The sequence below is a fragment of the Aedes albopictus genome, chromosome 3 (genome assembly GCF_035046485.1).
Source record: "Aedes albopictus strain Foshan chromosome 3, AalbF5, whole genome shotgun sequence".
Classification (NCBI taxonomy): domain Eukaryota; kingdom Metazoa; phylum Arthropoda; class Insecta; order Diptera; family Culicidae; genus Aedes; species Aedes albopictus.
In genome coordinates this window covers 102,758,159-102,775,635 of record NC_085138.1, presented here as the reverse complement: position 1 = coordinate 102,775,635, position 17,477 = coordinate 102,758,159, and the positions used below count along the sequence as shown (strand labels likewise).

The following is a 17,477-nucleotide window of genomic DNA, read 5'->3' as shown; positions in this document are numbered from 1 at the left end:
CAAGGCGAAGTTGATTGGTGTAATGAAGAATACAGCAAACGCGTCACAACTGCGCGAACGTCAACAATTCAACGCAAATAAACAATCATTCCTGGGGACATGCGCTTGTCCGTGATCATTCTGAGCTAACCAGATAGTTGTGAACTTGCGATTTTCCACCTTGAGCTGCATCTTCTTCGGGACATAATTTCCAACGAATTCAGCACAAGGATCTTCCTTCTCTTTCCTTCAACCATTACTGATCATGGAAATTGTCTAAATCGATCGAAACAAACCGGAGTTTCAAAAACACACTTGAAAGTAGGAAAAATGGCAAATACACCAATCGTGAACATCCAAAATACCGTAAATGTAATTTTCAGCTAGTGAAGCAAAAACTTCACGCGTGAAAAAAATGTATCCGTCCTCTACCATGGTCTTCTGCGAATGTGGATTTGTGCGATTAAAATCGTGAGTAGATCCAGCCATAGTGCCGGCCATCTTAGGGTTCTGATGAGTTTCCCCTTAAGTGAAGGACTGAAAGTCTCTATAATAAAGACAAATCAATCAACCTGAAGTAAATCTCGTTCCAATATCGAAAAATGCAAAATTTGCTTCGATTTTCAAAGATGCCTTCAGATTTCCTGCTTTAAATTCTTTAAAAGTTGCCGCCAGGATTCTTCTACGGATCTCTTCAACTTTTCCTCCAGGGATTTCTCCAAGGGTTTTTATTCCAGAGATTGTATGAAAGAATTGGAATTTCTTCAATAATTTCTGTGGGAGATTTCATCTGAAATGCTAGCTTGCTTCTCCAGGAATTTCTGTTTCGATTATTCCCGAAATTTCTGCTGGTGTTCCTTCGTAAATTCCACCGGGACTTCCTCCTGGAACTTTTCCGGGCATTTCTATAAGATACTTCCGATATTTCCCTAAGAACGATTGCATACATTCCTCTTCTGATACCTCCTGAAGTTTTTGTTGGGATTGATTAGGTAACTCCTATTGGTATTCCTCCAGAAACTCTTGTTGGTACGCCTGATGGGCTTTTTTCCAAGAATTTCTACAGGAACTCCTCTAGCGAAGTATCTAGATATGTGTGTAGGGCTTTTTCCTATAATTCCTTTTACAGCTATTCCATGGATTTACCCATGAATTTATCCATGGTTTTTAGCATTACCGATCAGGAATTTCTTCTAGGACGTCTCCTAAAATTGTACCAGAAATTCTATCAGGGATTTTCCCAGGAGCTACTAAAACAATTTATCAAGAAATTCTTCTGAGATATTTTTCCAGGTTTTCTTTATAGATTCCCTGAAAGGGCTATGGCAGATTATGCACGAATACGGAATCCCGGATAAACTGATACAATTGATTAAGGCGACGATGGATCATGTGATGTGCGTAGATCGAGTATTAGGGACACTCTCGAGTCCCTTCGAATCTCGCAGAGGGTTACGACAAGGTCCGTTCAACTTCTGGGTTAGCTGATGATATCGATATTAGAACTCAAAATTTTGAGACGATGGCGGAAACGAAATCCTACTAAAGAATTAAGCCAGCCGAATCGGACTAGTCATTAATGTGTCGAAGACAAAGTACATGATGGCAAAGAGCTCCAGGGAAGAATCACAGCGCCCGCCATCCCGAATTTCTATCGACGGTGATGAAATCGAGGCGGTTGAAGAATTCATGTACTTGGGCTAACTGGTTACCGCCGACAACGATACCAGCAGAGTAGTTCAGAGGCACATTATGGCAGTAAATCGAGCTTACTTTGGACTTCGCAGAACTCTACGATCGAACAAAGTTCGCCGTCACACGATGTCAAAACGCTGATTAGACCGATAGTTCTCTATGGGCACGAAACATGGACTCTACGTGCAGAGGACCAACGCGTCCTTGGAGTTTTCGAACGGAATGTACTGCGTACCATCTACGGTGGATGGAAGACGGGACTTAGAGAAGGCGAATGAATAGTACAATAACCTAAAAAGAAGATAATTATGGAAAAGTGAATGATGACTCCCAGAAGACAAACAGGCGAATGCTTCCAAAGTTCTTGCCGTTTTGAATGACCAAAAACCTCCGAAAACCTTATCACACCAGAGAGATCAATCATAACCGTTATCGCTCTGCTCAGATTCCCATTAGGACCAACTCCTCAAACGAAAGATAATCTCACCCGCCTAATCCCAGTAAAGCCCACTCGGCTCGTCAACGTTGCTGGCGTCGTCGTCGTTTTTTTGCTAAGTTAGTTGCCGTCGAACGACTGCCGCCTTCTTATCAGCAAACTCAAAATTCCTCAAACATCCATCCAGCGCAAAGGTAAATAGAAAACATAGAGAGAAAATAATAACCACAAACATTGCGCGGAGTAAAAATAAAAATATCTATACTGATACTGATGGGATAAAGAAAGACGCCACTAACTAGCCTAAACCTAAGCCATCTCGCTCTGCTGGGCGTCGGGTCATTGTTTGCGATGGGCTTATGGATGCCTGTTTACTTGCGGCCTGCCCGGCTTCGATGGACGCATTCATTCAAGTTTATCCATGTTTCTTCAAAGTAAGAAGAACCGCAGCAAAATGCGACTTACTTCTAATCTTTAGAATATGCGGTGCTCACACTTGATATGAAATGCGAAATTGAGTTCTTGAGAGTTTCAAAAACTCGTCAAGTGTTTGCGCTTTATGATAACCCAAAAAACTTTGAGCACTAGGCAACTTTTTTTTATGAGATTTTCGCAAAATCATTAAAAATTAAAAATTACTTGTTTTTTATGAAACGTGAAGTAAGATTTCGTTTCCAGAATAATTTGAAAAAGACATTGTATTACTTCATAACTGATCTCAATACTTCTAAAGAGCGATTTCAAGTTATTCTTAAAACGGCGCCTTTTACTCCGCTCCTTCCTCAATTCGATCGCAGCCAAAAGTTTCGACTACACCTCCTTGTTTTGCACACCCAGGGATATCCGTTTACATACACCATTTCCAATGATTTATGGTATTCAATTAATCATATTTATTTTATCTTTATCGCTTCCCTCCCCCTCCGACGAGCTTAGAACCACCGTTAACCTTCGCGCGACGACGACACGAAGGTTGCACTGCCTAGACATAATCGAGAACACTATGTATCGTCAATGCTGCTTAGTTGCTTGCTTACCGTCACTAATTCTGCGTTGGCGGCGGCGACGACTACTGCTACTGGTGATTGGTGGATTTCGTAAGGCGTCTGCAATACAACTATATCCAATCATAGTGGGAAAAACTTGGCTTCTTCCAACTCCCACACCCCAAATCAGCAGAAACCTCACTTGTCTGGCGCAACTGAAATTGGCCTTGCAATATTTTATCGAAACACTTCGTCACTTCACTAAACACTCCAATGCCGGGGAGCACTGATATACCTTTCCCTCCCGTTACGATGTCGCTTCTACTGGTTTCTAACCTTCTTCCGTAGGTTCACTTCACTTCCACATTTGTATGTGCATATACGTGTACTTCATATCTCGCTTCTTCCCCTCACTCTCAAGTACCGATATCTTCCTCCGTTCCCAACTCTGCTCGGTGGACACACTCGTAATAAATATCAATTTTTGTATCGTCCTTCGGACGTTTTTCTCCCGTTCTCTTCCTTCGGCCACAACCAACAAAAATCTTCCTCCTCGGTTTTTCGTTTTCTTCCTACAGATTTTTTCTCAAGCGCACGTTTTGATTTATACCGGCACTCACTGCTTACACTGCCGAATTTATTACTGCGAATCTTGTTGCTGCTCTTCGCTCACTTTTCATTCCGAATCTTCTTCACCTTTGAGTAGGGTTCTTCAGAGCCTAGTGTGACGATTTTCTTATGTGTTTCTTCTTTTTTCTTGGTGACACTATTCCATTAATGTTGTAATCAAACGGTATCAGTTTTTCCTCAAAGTTAGCCTGAAAAAAAAAACGTTTCCCAATCAAGAGAGTAGGAGAAAATTTTTAAATTAATATTGGATTAAACATGTACCGTCACCATTAACGTCGAACGAAGATTTGGAAGATTGAAGTGAATAGACAAGGGCTTCGTTATTGTTTTCGGGTGCTTTATCCACCTTTTTCCGACTATCTCACTAATTTCAAACAATTCTGTCTATGCAAAGTTATAAATAAGACTGGGAGCACTGTTTCTTTACTAACGAACATCAAACATCAAATGTCATAGCAGTAACCTATTCGCGACTACGAAGTTGAAAGAGATTCCAACTCTTTGACGCACTAATGAAAAATTTCGTAAGGAACTGTCAGAATGTGCGTGAAAAAAAAGCAAAAAATATTTCCCTCCCGTTTTTTCTCACGTAAAACTTCACGCACATTCTGCAACTTCGAAGTCGTGAATAGTCTGATGCAGAAAAGATTACTAAAAAGGTAGTTTACTCCATTCAATCACACTGACATATGGATACACTGAAATAAATTTTGTTGTGGAAACTACCGATTCCATAGTAAAATTACTAACCGTACCTATGATTCTCAACCGACAACAAAATCTGTTAAAGTAACTGAAATATGCTTGAAATTACAATGCATTGTAGTAAATTCAACTAAAAGCGTAGTCGTCTCAACAACAAAACATTGTTATTTTTTCCTGGACACGCATTTTACACAGTATGGTTAAAAATACAATGCTCATTTGTTAAATTAAGATTATTTTTGGAAATTTTAACTGGACTGCTAGTTAAGTTGAGAGTGTTTTAGTTGAATTAACTGGAAATTGTTGTCGGTTGAGAATCATAGGTACGGTTAGTAATTTTACTATGGAATCGGTAGTTTCCACAACAAAATTTATTTCAGTGTAACAGTCACTTATATGGCATCTACTTGGATGCTTTCGACTGCTATGAGTTTGTACCAGGAGACTTTTTCGGCATTCAGTCTTTAGAGTGGCCAGAACTACAGCATGTTTTCTACGCCCGACGTTTCGATTGTATATTCAATCTTCTTCAAGGGTTTTATAATAGAATTGGACTGAATTACAATAACAAAGATACATATAATCACCTTTGCTTACAGAAAAGTTAAGTTCTTTGTCTGGTGGATTGTTTTTGATAATTTTCGTCAGGCTTTTGGTGTACATCAATTTCCTAAAATTATTTTCAAAACGGACTCATTAGACATTTCACAATATCCAAAAAATAACATTCACTAACTATTTTACTGGACAAAACGGAAAAAACTTGGCAACGGTTCACTGCTTTGCCTTGTTTCTAACTATTCAAACTATTTTACGTTTTCAACCGTCATTTTGTAATACTATTCTATAGAAGTGGGTTAAATATTGAATGCAAGTTTAGTGAGTTGAAATGTCTACTGGGTGTCATTGTCATTGTCAGTAGTGTTCGTCAGATTATTACTTGTCAGTCTATCTACATGATTTGTTTTGATTTTTGTCTTTAGTGTATGTAAAATTCCTGCATATGTTGTACTTAAACTATCACAGTCGCTTCGTTTGTTTACTGTTTTTTCGGTGTTGATGATATGGCACACTTCTAAAACAAGGAGAGCGAAGCGGTTCTCTCCTTAAGGCGGCCGAGTCCATAGCTGATGTAGCTCTAGACGTTGTTGTTTTCGTTGATGTCATTCATAAGTTTGTCTAGTTTGTTTATGTCGCTCTCATGGTGTCCCAGTCTCTTCTTCAAACTAGTTGTTGTGAGGCCAACGTAGCTGGTGGCATCGCAATTTTCACAGGGGATCCTGTATATCACATTACTGCGAAGTTCCGGTGGGATGCGATCCTTAGTCTGCGTAAACAGGCTCAACGTGTACCATGGGTTTGTAGATGACCTCATCATTGTTGGTAGTGTTGGCTCTACTCGCTGGCAACACTCTATGATTGATGAGGCAATGCCGTAGGGATCTCGGATAGTGGTTTGTTTGAAGATGTTGTTCGATAATGTTACTTTTGTTGCCGCTTATCATGCGCAACCAGTGCTCACTAATACCAACATTCACTCAATACAGCAGCGGGAGAAAATAAGGAAAAACGCACTTTTGCGAACAAAATTTGCGAAAAGAGGTGCTACTGTGTCTCTTTTCACAAGTGATTCCCACTCTCTGTAGGAACTTTACCAAAACATCGACACTCTGAAATTGAAAATTATCAATTAATGCCGCTTTTTCATGATCAAAACTTTTATGAAATCTATTGTGATGTAAGCGTTTTGCACCGATATCCCTAGTAAAAAGGTAAACAATCAAATTTCACGACTGTGTTGGTGAATATTTTGGCTGGAGCATAAATTTATGCTCCACGTAAGGAGGCACAATCCAACCTGTCAAACTCCATAGTGAAAAAATGGGTTGCCGTCCCCGTGGTTACTTATGGCTGTCTCAGGGAGATTCGTACTTAGCTTCCTAACACGTTTTATGAAGTTGGTAACTATATTGAAAGCACGGAAACTCCTTTGGCCGATCACACATTTATACAACGATTCAAGAGACACGGCACTAGTGTTTGTGTGTTTAACTGTCACTAATCCTTATGGCGGGAGTGAGTTATTCTTCGCGGAATGTAAACAGCGAACGAAAAGTGAACAAAAAATGGGACGCGCTATCAGCAGCATGGGTGTGATCATCAGACGACAAGGAACTTGGTGAGATCTTTCCGATTTATTTTCTATATAGTATACACTATACACGTAACCGGATACTGCTGTTGGGGACTCGGCAGATCAGGAAGTGAAATAGGAATGCAAGAGTAGCCGGAAAACAAATCCACCGCAAAAAAGGAAGCTTGAGGATACTTTGATTGATCAGGCGCAAGAGACTATGGAACCAAACGATATGCGGAGGTTTTATGAAACTGTCAATGGCGTGCGGCGAAAGACAGCTCCTTTTTCTGTCATGTGCAACGACCGTGATGGAAATTCGCTGACAGGCAAAACAATGGTGGCTGCCAGATGGAGAGAGCACGTCGAGATATTGTTGAACGGTTGGAATGGAAGAAGGTCCCAAACGAACCGAAACGTCGGACAAAATAAAATAATAGTGTTTTGTTTTTTGCCAAGACTGACAAGTCACCACGAATCGGAATCGAATCGATTCGAATCGGAATCGAATCGAAGACGACGCACATACTGTGGAACGTTTACTCTAGACGAGGTCAAGGCAGTCATTAGAAGGCTGAAGAACAACAAGCCTGCTGGAAAGGACGATCTCCCGTCCGAGCTTCTCAAGCACCGTCGTGAGCAGCTGTTTCAACTCTTACATAGTATTATATTGAAGATATAGGAAGAGAAAGAACTGTCTGCTAGTTAGTTGAATGGTCTTATTTACTCTCTCTACAAGAACGAATGGAAACTACAAATGAAAAACATTTCTCAAATCAGCGTACAAGAGTTTGTCTGGTATTCTGTTCACCAGGCTGAGGCCTATTGAGGACTTCCTCGTCGGCGAATATCAGGCGGGTTTTCGTGAGGGGTTGATCAACAACGGATCCGATGTTAACTCTGCGGTAGATTCTCGATAAATCTCGGTCGCATATCGTCCTGGGCTTAGCTGACGAAATCGACTCAAAGGGGTCGATCTTCGGGCCGTAGAAGAGGCGTTCATACCTTTTACGGAGGAGACTGTGAAGACTTGCGGTTTATATCACAAAAACTAAGTACAAAGTCCGTCCGGCCGTAGTAGTGTTATCAGGTATTTGAAGACCCGCTCGAGAGGCACGCAATATTTTATTTGGGACACTTGTGCCAAGGTGGGACAAAGTGCCATTTGCTTATTTTCCCCCAACAGCGTGGATAAAGGTCTTATAGGGAAATGATGGAAACTGCTGCATATACCGAAAATTATAGCTGAAAATGCACAAGTTGTGTTATCAATGTCTGTTTGAGAGTCTCCAATAACTTTCTTGAGTATAGGTCCTAGGATCTACAAACGTTATCGGCCTGGATCGTCTTGAAGCCCTACTGAAACCACCTGGAACGCCGATAAGATGCTTTAAAATGCCTCTGAAATCTCCCTGAAGCTCAACTGAGATCTTGCAAAGTTCCCAACAGCCCTCCAAAACCTCTTGAAACGCTCTGACAAGCATTAAAACGCCTTGAGACGCCTTTAAAGGCTCTCGAGAGAGCTTTTAAGCCCTCTAAAACTCATGAAACTTCCAGAAACGCCTTGAAATGATCTGAAACACATCTGAAACCTTCGTGAAAGTCACCTGAGAGCAAGTGAAGTATGTTTTCTAAAAACCGTCTGAGACCTTCTAAAAAACCAATCTGAGAGTTTATGAAGCACGCTAAAACTCCTGAAGCACCTCTGAAGTCCCGACCTACTACCAAAATGGCGGTTTCAGTGTACCGTAAGGTATGCTCTTCTATCATTTAGCTTTTTATGAAATTAGGTTTAGTATGCTGGATTAGTAACATAAACTTCAGAGTACATTGCAGGCCTTGGAATAGTTTCGGGATGAAAACTTGACAGAAATCGATCATGATAGGTAGTGATAAGTACATTTCTTATGGAGGATCAGTGTTAACTGTTGTTGATGATTAGCAAAACGATAAAATATGAGCAGAAACAAGTAGAAATTATAAAAATACAAAAAAAAAAATCAAACATATTTCAGATTACTATAAAGAGGTATAAAAAAGCGCAATGCTATGCTTTTTTTAGCACAACTGTTTCAATTGATTATTGAAAAAACATGGAAAAAGTGCTAATCGCAGCTTTGGGAGAATTTCGTTCAATATCTACCGAAGAATTTATTTTTTGTAAAAAAATATTGAAGCTTCTTCTTGAGCTTCTTTGTTATTTTTTGTAGATCTTTAAAATTTTCTGAAGAAATCTGTAATTTGCGAAGAGAATTCCCGGAAAGCTTCCTGGAGATGTTATAATGGAAGTTGTTAAAAACGATCGATCACGATCAATTCTGACTATACATGTCAATGGTTGCTCCTCCATGATTGATCTGAACTGGTACCAGTTGCACTGAGATCCAACTGAATAAGGGGCTGGGACATTCCACTTATTCTCAAAGTGAAATTTTAGCAGCTCATGCATATTTGATCAATAACGGCGCCGGCCAAGTCCTTAAAGTCAGTTGGGAAGGTAAAGGAATGTTAGAGTGTACTGGTTGTTGCTACTAGAGACCGAGAGCACTCTGCGTCCCCACAACCCGCACGGACTGGGGTATTTGTTAGACGGAAAGGATGGGAGATCTGGGAGTCACCGTTGGGTCGGTGATGCGATCCATGGATAGGGTTATTTATAGTGTTCGTGATAGATTGTGTGGTGAATAAGGTGAAAAAGGTCAAGCGGCACAGCACGCTTTGGTTGCATAACTTATAGGCGTTATATATACACTGTGCTGTGAGTGGAAGTTGGAAGGGAGGGAAACGACTTTTTTCAATTCGTTTCTGGTTCTAGCGATGGCTATGAACATATGAATATACATGAGTTGTATATGTAGAGAAGAGAGAGCGAGAGAAAGTGGATAGAAAGATACAAAGTAGGATGAAAAGGACGGGCCAGGGATTGAACCCATGACCTTCTGCATACGAATCAGAAGCGGTAGCCACTAGACCACCAAGCCCGTCATGAGATGTTATAATGGAAGTTGTTAAATAGATTTTCGGATTTATTTCTCGTGATGAAAATTCCAGCTCATAAACAGTATCCAACAGTTTCAGAAAGAATTTTAGCCGATTTCTGAAAGATTTTCTGCAAAAATTACTGGAGGAATTCCAAGTTCATGTCTTCGACTGTGATTCCTGTTTAGGCCGGTCATAAACCGTAGATCAATGATAATCAAAGATAAAATTTTGAATATCTCAGATTACGCTCCCCCTCGTAGACTTTTGATAATAATTTGAATTTGTGTATGGAATTTTTAAACGTATGTACGTGTTTTACGAAAGACCCTTTTTGGAAACCCTCCAGGAATTCAATAAACCCTTCAGGTTCAATTCCTCCCCAGAAATTCTTACTGTGATATTTTCAGGAATTTCTTTTTCAATTCATCCAAATATTTCAGCTGTGTTCTTTCAGCAATAGTGGGAGTGGGACGATTTTCACGAGGTCCGTTCAGCTGCTTGGTTTCGCCGATGATATTGATATTATTGCTCGTAAATTTGAGACGATGGCGGAAACGTACATCCGACTAAAGAGTGAAGCCAGGCGAATCGGATTAGTCATTAATGTGTCGAAGACAAGGTACATGATGGCAAAGGGCTCTAGGGAGGAATCACCGCGCCCGCCACCCCGAATTCATATCGACGGTGATGAAATCGAGGCGGTTGAAGAATTCGTGTACTTGGGCTCACTGGTGACCGCCGACAACGACACCAGCAGAGAAATTCAGAGGCGCATTGTGGCAGGAAATCGTTCGTACTTTGGACTCCGCAGAACTCTACGATCGAATAAAGTTCGCCGTAACACGAAGTTAACCATCTACAAAACGCTGATTAGACCGGTCGTCCTCTATGGGCACGAAACATGGACCCTTCGTGCAGAGGACCAACGCGCCCTTGGAGTTTTCGAACGGAAGGTGTTGCGTACCATCTACGGCGGAGTGCAGATGGAAGACGGGACTTGGAGAAGGCGAATGAACCACGAGCTGCATCAGCTGCTGAGAGAACCAACCATCGTCCATACCGCGAAAATCGGGAGGCTACGGTGGGCGGGTCACGTCATCAGGATGTCGGATAGCAACCCGACTAAAATGGTTCTCGAGAGTCATCCGACCGGTACAAGAAGACGTGGAGCGCAGCGAGCTAGGTGGATCGACCAAGTGGAGGACGATCTGCGGACCCTACGCAGAGTGCGGAACTGGCGACAAACAGCCATGGACCGAGTGGAGTGGAGGCGGCTACTATGTACAGCAGAGGCCACCCCGGCCTTAGCCTGACCGGTAAGGTAAGGTAAGTCTTTCAGCAATACCTCTAGGAAGTCTTCCGTGGATTTCTATCTTCAGATATATCCACAACATTTATTCCAGGAATTCTTCTTGTGATACCTGCGGAAATTCTTGCTGGTATACCTTCTATATTTTTTCCAAGAAATTCTAGAGAAGCTACTTTGCAGATGTATCCCAAAATGTATGTAGGGATTTCTCCAATAATTCATCCTGGAATTGCTTCGTTGAATAATCTGGAATTTTTCTAGGGATTCTTTTAGGAATTCTTCTTCAGATTCCTTTGGGAATTCCTGCTGGAGCTCCTCCAGAAATTCGTGCTGCAAATCCTTCAGGAATCTATGCTTGGGAATCATCCAGATATTTCTGCTGGTTTTTCTCTAAGAATTTTCCCAGGAATTCTGCAAGAGATATCTATAAGAACCCCTTCAAATATTTCCCTCCTCAGAAGGATTCCTCCAGCAATTCTTTGGCAATCTAGTGAAACTTTTTCCTACAATTTCTATAGGAAATCATCAAAGGATTTATCCAAAGATTTCTGTGGGAATAACTCCTTCTAAAATTACACTATGGATATATATAGGCATTCATCTGGGCATTTTCATGGGGATTATTGCAGGAATTCCTGCTGGGATTCATCCAGATGTTCTATCGGAGCTTTATCCAGAGATTTCTCCGAGGATCTCCAGCGATGAGATCATTTACTTGCAAAAGTTACTCTCATTTGCTACTGTCTCAGGTAAAACAATTATGAAAAAGAGTTCCATTGTATTTTGATAGGATATTTCTGAAGAGAGTTAAAGTCCAATGAATGTAACTGATTGCAAATAATTGATCCCATCCTCTGGGGATCTCTCGAAAGATTTCTTTAAAAAATCTATATGAACGCCTTATTTCTCCAAGAATTACGCAAAGAATGTATTTAGGAATTTCCCTGGGTTTTCTCTTGGGACTCTCATAGGGTTTCCTCTTGGTATTGCTTCAGATATTTCGCTTGTGATTTCTTCCGAAATATCTGCAGGGGTTTCTAGAGATTATTGCACGGTATTCGCCTGGAATTCATGCTAGAACTTCTCAAACTATTTCTGCGTGGATTCCTCCAAGAGTTGTTCCAGATAGTTTCCCAGACCAATTATTATTTTTTTTTTCAGAAATTGCTTTGTTGCCATCTCGAGGAATTTCATCTGGAACCCGTGCACGGATTTCTTCAGAGATTGCAGTATAGGAATTCCTTCTATGATTTTTTCAATGAATTCCTGTGGGATCCATCTAGAGATTTCTCTTGAGAATAAAATTGAAATTCTTCAGAAATCATGGCATTTATCCGGGAACTCCTCTAGAGTTAGCCACAGAAATAATTTACGAAATTCCATCTGAAGTTTCTGTAGAGTTTCGTCCTTTAATTCCACAGGTTTTTTTTTTTCATGATTTATTCCAATGATGAATCCATGGATGCAGAAACTTCACCCGAAATTTCACCAAGTATTTCCCAGTGATTCCTCTTAGGATTTTTTTAGAGATGCTTCTAGGGATTTGTCCCCAAAGACTCCATCAAAACGTAAAGACAGGTAAACGGAGCCAGTTTTTAACATACTGTCAACTGGTTCATTCACATTCGATGACAGCTAAAGCTAGGTTTTATGATTCATGCTGCGCTATTCGGTTCCGCTTCTGTTGCCGTTTACTGTTTTCTGTAGACCACATTTACTATAAGCTGTTAGAAGACTGTGCTCCAGAAGGGAAATTATGACAAGTAGAAGAAGTAAAAGCACAGAGAACAGACATGCAAGCTAAAACAAATTTCATTCAGAAAGTTGTGTAAGGATTTGAATCTTTACTTGAGTAAGGTTGCAAACCAATACACGATGTAAACACTAACGCCACCAAACACCATATTGCCACAGTCAGTGGTGAATTGAAACATTTCAAGTGATGAATTAAATTAGTATGAGAAATTAACCGATTGCAGCGCCACGGTATTGCCACTTGTGTTGCCGATTTCAAATGACCGTTAAATTCCTTACACAGTTTCGGAACTGGACTTGGACGTCTGTTCTCTGTGGTAAAAGAATTAATAGTTCCACTTCGTCTTTGTGGCTTCTTCATAGCCTTAACCACTAGGCTAACTGGAGACCCAATAGTTCCACCACAGAGAACAGACATCCAGGCTAGAACAAATTTCATTCAGAATGTTGTGTAAGGATTTGAATCTTCACTTGAGTAAGGTTGCAAACCAATACACGATGAAAACCCTAACGCCACCAAACACCATATTGCCATAGTCAGTGGTGAATTGAAACATTTCAAGTGGTGAATAAAAATAGTGTGGGAAATTAATCGATCGCAGCGCCACGATGTTGCCACTTGTGTTGCCGATTTCAAATGGCCGTTAAATTCCTTACACAGTTTCAAGACTGGACTTGGATGTCTGTTCTCTGTGTTTTAACTACTGAAATTCGTTCAAAAGAATCCTGTCCCAATGTAATTAAGTTTTCTTTGGAATCTATTAAAAATTCAACTGAAATTCTTTTGAAGGATTATCACATCCATCATTCAGTACATCACAGACGCGCGAACTTGCTCAAATTATTGGGGGGACCAAGCCTGGTTTTCTGATTTTTTGTATGAGAAAATCGAAAAATCGTCAAATATTGGGGGAGGGGGCAAAACCATGCTTGCCCCCCCCCCCCTAAGTTTGCGCCTATGGTGCATCATCATTATTCATCAATCACAAGTTTGATAGTTTTTTTTGAAACATTTTTGATTTTTTTTTTCGGTCTAACCAATTGATGCTCCAAAAATCTATCATTTATCTTAACGATAAATCGGCATCACTGCATAAGTGAGTAATCCTAGAAATTGTACAATGAACAATATACCTCTTCAAACTTTAGGTTTTATAGTTCAATCGAGTTTCATATGTTTCTTCCGTATCCCAAAACATCTAAACTATGTACTACTCGAAGGTTTTTGAAACCCAAGCCCAACCCAAAACAAAACAAAAACGAATTGGAATTTAACAAACAGCTGCTGTTGCTTGCTGCTTTGGCTCTGATCTCCCTGGAGGGCAACATCGGTTTGTTTACACTAGTTTTCTACCCAGTAAATTAGCTGCAATACAGCGCAACGCTGCTGCGTTGGCTGCTCTAATGCCATTGCATTGTGTTGATGGACTTTTCCTCCTCCGAATCCGACGAAGTGAGAAGCGTTTAGTTCAGGCTGTTTGTCTGTCTATCTGTGGGGGCCTTAGGGATTTCTGTGCTATGTGTGGCATATTTGTCATTTGACGTTGAAGAAAAATAAAAACAGGATGCCTTGGGAGACCACAGTCCGCTTTGTTTTACCACGACGGAGGTGTATACTTCATTTACATCAAAAGTTCTACAAAAAAAGATGGGTTCCACAATGAAAACTACTTTGTATTACTTGGAAATTGTGCTAGAATTGATCAAATCTGGAGCAACATTTGAAAAGGGCATACAAGCATTGATAAACAATGACTTCACACATCGCTCCCAAGCCCCCATTAGCTTATTCACACAAACTAAAATGGTTATCCCAACGGAGCGTTTTAGAAAAAAAGACACAAGACCTCTTGAGCCCTTTTCAAATGTTGCTCCAGAAATATAACATTAGCATTAGGCTGCGGCATATTTTTCAAAAGTTGTTGAAACCTGGAATTCGTAAGCTCTTCTGGATTCAAATGACACAAAAAGAGAAACCTCTGAGTTTAATTCAAAAATATTGAGATTTAGAGGTCGCGCAAACACCTCAAAGTTGAATTTTCGAGTAATAAAAAGGTGTTTTCACTTCAAGTGCCATAACTTTCTCAATTTTCAACTGATTTTCAATCTTTTTTTATGAATTTCTCACAAATTAAATTTCGAATAAACTCGTAGAACATTATGTTTTTTTTTTCCAAAGTCACGTAAAATATGAGTTTTTAAAGATTTAATTTATTTTTTTCTTCTTTTTACAAAAAATTTTGATTTTAGGGTTTTATAACTTTTTCACCGTTTGACCGATTTCAATTTTTTTAGCTTGCCGCGGGGATTGTTGGGATCCACTATTGGGTAGATCGTATTCTCTTACCATGTTAGATTTAACCTATAGTGGACCCCCAGACTTATTTTCATTTACAAATTTGTTCAAATAATCAAATCAACGCTTTCCAGACTAGTTTCATCGCATGGAACTGCTGTCTAGGGACATGAGCCATGGTCTCCCGGTGGAAGTTTACCGGAAGAAGCAGATTTGAGCGGGAAATTTGAGAATAATTGCTAGGGGTCCACTATAGGTTAAGGGTGCACTGTTGGATAAAATACCCTAGATCATGGTTTCCCAAACTGTGGGTCGCGACCCCCCAGGGGGGTCACCGGCCTTCATCCAGGGGGTCGCGAGGGACAGTAAAATATGTTTACTGTAACAGACAACAAATGATGGAATTTCTATGGGGGGTCGCGAAAACAGCGTTTGCTGACAAAAGGGGGTCGCGTGACCTGAAAGTTTGGGAACCTATGCCCTAGATCAAGAAATGTAATTTCAATTTTACATACAAATTTGCGCAAATTTGACGGACGAAGCATTGAATTGGCTATCCTGGTTCAGCACAAAATCAGGCGTTTTTGTTTACAAATTCTCAAGATTAGTGCTCTGGAAAACTTGAGTAAGGGTTGGCCGACTTGGCCATTGTGATAGCCATATTTATTCATATTCTCCTGATGTTTCAACATTTCAAATGAGCGTTACTGCTTTTGCAACCAGTGCGTTCTCACAAAGCTATGAATCGTATCTCATCCTTCCGGAGCCGTCCACTAGCACAAATAGAAAGATGTAATCCGCCTATTTCGTTTAATGGATGCGAATTGCATGAGATGAATGAAATACGATCTACAGCTCTGTGAGAAGGTATTGGTTGCAAATGTAGTTACACCCTTTGGAAACGATGATGCCGAATAATGGCGCCGCTTCGGTCAATAATACAATGATGGTAGAATACCTCTGAATCTCCACGATTGTCATGGGAAGGAGTTGTGTTTTAATAGGAAAGAAAAAGATTTCACTAGTTTACAGCATTTTTGAACTCGGTAAGCTGATGATCATGCCCTGAGTTCGAAAACGCGAAGGAAAAAAAATACAGTAGAGCGGAATTTTTTTCGACTTTCCATACAAGGTTGATGATTTGAACTAGGGGCAAGACAGATCTAACGAGAGCAAATCTGTGTTCGAGATAATGTTCAGAATTCCTCACAGTTCCTCAGAATTTCTCCCTTTCATGCCAGAGTGTAATCTGGTACCAATGTCAAACTGCAAAGTGTTGCATGTACTGAATAAAAATTGCAGTTTTGGGGATGTCTTTCAACAAATTTAGTCGAGCATCGATAAAAACAGAAACTCAGAATCTCTCAGAGTTGCTCTCGTTGGCACAGTGTCTTGCCCCTAGAATTTGAAAACGATTTTTGTTCTATTTTTAAGCAACGTCACTCACTTCACACATCTCATTCTCCGTAATCGATGCTCCGATTGAGCTGAATTTTTTACTGTAACTCGCCTACATATGATATGTTAAATAAACGTCGAGAAAGAATTTTTGGATTTTTTTTTTTACTTAAAAAAAACACATTTCTTCATATATTTTTGGAAATTTAGCTAAAATTTAAGGAGATCGTCCCTAAAACTCGCCAATATCTTGAATTTCATCAATCTGACGCAAAACCTGCTTTCAGATGATCGAATGGTATTGTATTCAGCTTTCAATTTATGGAAAAATATTTGAAATTGGTTGAACAAAACGCAGATATTTGAATTTTAGTAAATTCCATATTTTTTAAAGTTGTAAAACTCGATATTAAGCTAAAACTTAAAAACGACTCTACTCAAATTTTTTTTGAAGCACGGTTTCGAAATCAGTGCTAAATTGTACTTCAAAAATTTTGGTCGTTGACAGAAGTTCACGACTTTCGTTTTATTTTGTAAACTACTGTTATCAGTGGAAGAATTTTCAAATATAATAAGTTGCGATCAACGTGAGCTCATATGAGCGACCAATTGAGTCAAATTTGTGATTCACTCTTGTAATGTTTACGTTCATTTATGATACAGTCACGTGTATATCCCAACGCTTTCTGTCTGACTCTGTCCCACCAATCTCAGAAAGCAGAACTATATGTGCCCACAATTAATCGCATTTATTTCCGTGACCAAGTCCATAACTTTCACCATCTAGTTCTGCTCCCACATTAATAAGAATCCCATCAGAAGCAGACGCAATTTCTCCGCTCCTCACTTTCGTTGCCATTGGCACCGTTCTATTCAGCAAAGCCCGCAACTTCTCAGCTTCGCTAATGAAGCCCGGTCGGTCCTGTGTCGGTCGGTTGGTTGTCGTCGTCGTCGCTAATGACAAAAGATCCCTCCCAAGGCGGGAATCAAGCCAGAGAGCTACCACGTCTCAACGTACTAAGCAAGCCAGCACAATACAACAATCGAGGGGGCGAAATTGCACAAAATTACATCCTCTCGCTTTGCCTCGCCGCACAACTGCGTCGTCCCCGGTTCCCTACGACTTCCAGGACTAAACTGAGCGAATGTAATTCGCAGCCAACACACATCCC

The 17,477-nt window shown here is 40.3% G+C and overlaps 1 protein-coding gene across 6 annotated transcripts in view; it reads right to left on the bottom strand.

Moving 5' to 3' along the window:
- The window catches only part of LOC109410886 (protein winged eye), a 281,971-nt gene that overhangs the window by 239,002 nt on the left and 25,492 nt on the right, over positions 1 to 17,477 (bottom strand). For 2 of the 6 annotated variants that reach the window (XM_062859802.1, XM_062859804.1), the window contains exon 1: positions 3,148 to 3,940. The exons of 1 other annotated variant lie outside the window; for it this stretch is intronic. The gene's annotated coding sequence lies outside the window, so the exon portion shown is untranslated. Of the gene's footprint in view, positions 1 to 3,147; positions 3,942 to 17,477 lie in introns of those variants that run through there. 3 more of the 6 variants (XM_062859806.1, XM_062859807.1, XM_062859805.1) reach the window with 2 other exon arrangements.